Here is a 2,901-nt window from a genome sequence, read left to right as displayed (position 1 = left end):
AAAGATGTCATCACAGAGGTGTTACCAGCTTCTCTAATTAGGCCAGCCAATAGGTCCACCATCAGAGCCTTCAGGGATTGGCTCTGCTGGACACAGTAGAAGTTTCAAGGACCTTCTCTCTCAGAAGCAGCCTCTGTGGCTTCCTCTGCCCCTGGTGGTTGGTTTTTTTAAAGCTCCCAGCAGAGAAAAACTACTTGGTGGATGTGGTGTGGGGGCACTTACAGATTATGCGCATTCAACCTTTGAGAGCCCTTTCAAGGCATCATCCTCATTGTGCCTTTGATGCTTCACCAGAGGCAGATGCCAAGGTGACAAACCTCTCAAACACAGCTGCTTGAGACAGCAGAGCTGCAGCTTTAGCCTACAGAAAGGTAGAGGTACACTCACCTTCCATCTTCCAGCTAGAGCCCTCCCTTTGCTACTTCACGACCGTAGCTATGTTGCTACACAAGAAAATCAATTGGTTCAGGGTATCAAAATTAAGCAACTTTCTTGCAAATTGTGTCCATATCCTCACCAGCTGAGTGAAAAGAGTAGGGAAGCAGGGAAGATACAATATCACTGCACACAGACCCTGTCCAATCAAGCTCACTGCCTTTCAGGGCAAGGTGGACTAGTACATCCAGATGAAACATAATGCGTCTACACTGCTGAAAAGTGATGAACTGGCCCTTGTTTTGATTGATGAGTACAGAGGATGCTTAATACTGCATCTCCAACCTGTAGTAAAAAAAAGGCAGAAAAATCTGGACAATGTCAAGATTTATAAAATCTACTTCAGCCTTAAAGGGTCCAGCAGATTAACCATAACCATTTAAAAATTCATTCAGAAAAACTGATAACAATGATTGACAGCACTGAATAGTCAGTAGCCATCATGAGGAATTGTTCTGCATGTTTTTTATAGGTACTAACTGGAAAGACAATTTTTGTCCCTCACCTTAGACTGTTGGCAAAGAAAATCTGAACACTGAACAGTGGACTGACAGAAAGCCAGGCATCAAGAATTTTGCTGTAGGTATGGCAAGTCAGCCCTACAAACTTTTACCAGCAGGTTTTTTTCACCTCTCTTAATATAAAGTATGTTTAAATACATCATTATTTGAAAGACAAATTACCCTTTAATTAGAATATAAAGCCAACTTAAATAATTTAAAGTTTTTGCACAGGTGTTTTAGTACTCAGGACAGCAGAAGACTGAGAAGATTCTGCAAAGAAACCCTGTAACAGGATAAAACCAAAAACCAATAGATGTATGTAACCTGGGAAGACCAAACATGTACAATGAGCAGAATGGTCTGCAAGTTTTATCAAACCAGGGGCTAGAAGCCATGCAACAACTGCATCAAACTACAGCCAGCTGAGAGCACAGAGAAACTCTTCATCATCTCAGTGTTTCCAAGACAAGAGCTGACTAACTGGAGACTAAGATAAACTCACAACTGCCCATTGGGGCAAACTCAACAATCTTCACACACGCAACAAACTCAATCTTTACATGTGATGGAGAACCATAAAATCATGGCCAAAACACTCACCATATACCATGCAACTTTGGAAAGTTGTTTCCAAAGGCAACCCAAATATGAGGTAAAAACTAGTCAACCCAGGATTACTGCTATTCAAGAAGGTCAGAAAAAACATTCACTTCCATGACCATTTGGGAGACAGAGATTTCCTCACAGACACAAAGCTGTTACCTGCTCTGCTCATTCCAAAGCAAACTTTAAGGTCAGTGATACACATATTTTTTTATTTGTGTAATTTCTCACTCTGAGAGCTGACACAGCAGCAAATGTAAAATGCTGGAAAGAAAGCTAAAAAAGATGTAATATTCTTACGAAACGCCTAAACAGCCTCCCCACCTCCAATATGTTTCATCTCAGGAAATCTCAAAATCAAACACTGTATTCCTTGTTGAAGGAAACACTTGAAAAACTACTTGGGATCATTTCCAAGTATTTTCCATGCCACTGAAGAGGATGCTATCCATTTTACTTTAATACTATGAGTTTGTAAATACAGCTTTTCCAGTTAAAAAAGAAGAGACATGGATTATCACATAGAATCAACCAAATGACAGCAAATTTTTTGTCACTGTCATTTCAAGAAGCCTACAACTTATTTCGGCTAAGATCAAATGAAATCATGGCAAAATGACTCTCCCCTGTGTAAGAGTCTGAACACCTACACAGCAAAATTTAAGACAGATTATACTATAAACTATGATCCACTGCAAAGAAAATCAAAAGCCCCCAACACAACAGTGACCTACAAACTTAACACTGGACACTCAGTTAGCTAGATTTCCCTTTATGGTCACTGAAGCTATAAAATTCCAAACTTAAAACAGCTATTCAGTAATCACAGACATTCCAATCCATGATATAATAATTACTTAGATGGGCACAGCCTTAACTGTCTCCTGACATTTTTAATAAATTGCTCTTTGCCAACAGCACCTAGTCACTGATACTAAACACAGGGTAACTACCCGGCCTTTGTTATCTCGTTCTCCCTAAGAATTTAAAATTAATTAGTAGCCTAAGAGCAAAACATCGTGAGAGGGCGGGGACAGATTTTAGTCCTAACAATACTGCTTTGTTTTGAAGTTATAGATGTGGAGATGGACTGTCAAAGATGAGTTACATTTTGGGCTCAGGCTAATAATATTCTTTAATACTCACCAAAGAGGGAAAAAAAAAGAAACTAGGACACCATGTACTATAAAACTCAAGAACTGGAGATTATCTCACTGGCTCGGTAAATTGCTTCCAGGCTCCAGCGCTCCCCCTGCCCAACTTTGCTGATGTCTAAGTCGCGATCCCAGAGCAGCACAAAAGCAGAGCTGGGCTTTGAGCTGAGCGTCTCCGCGCAACTTCCTCCTCAACTCCCAGGTCC

The 2,901-nt window shown here is 40.5% G+C and overlaps 1 protein-coding gene across 1 annotated transcript in view; it reads right to left on the bottom strand.

Moving 5' to 3' along the window:
• The window catches only part of SCAF11 (SR-related CTD associated factor 11), a 49,998-nt gene extending 47,103 nt beyond the window's left edge, over nucleotides 1–2,895 (bottom strand). Inside the window, exon 1 of the mRNA XM_014312386.2 lies at nucleotides 2,688–2,895. The gene's annotated coding sequence lies outside the window, so the exon portion shown is untranslated. The remainder of the gene's footprint in view (nucleotides 1–2,687) is intronic.
• Nucleotides 2,896–2,901: the final 6 nt, after the last annotated feature.

Source organism: Geospiza fortis, unplaced genomic scaffold, assembly GCF_000277835.1.
Source record: "Geospiza fortis unplaced genomic scaffold, GeoFor_1.0 scaffold166, whole genome shotgun sequence".
Taxonomy (NCBI): Eukaryota; Metazoa; Chordata; class Aves; order Passeriformes; family Thraupidae; genus Geospiza; species Geospiza fortis.
Note: the sequence above shows the minus strand (reverse complement) of the source record. Positions and strands in the feature narration are given on the sequence as shown.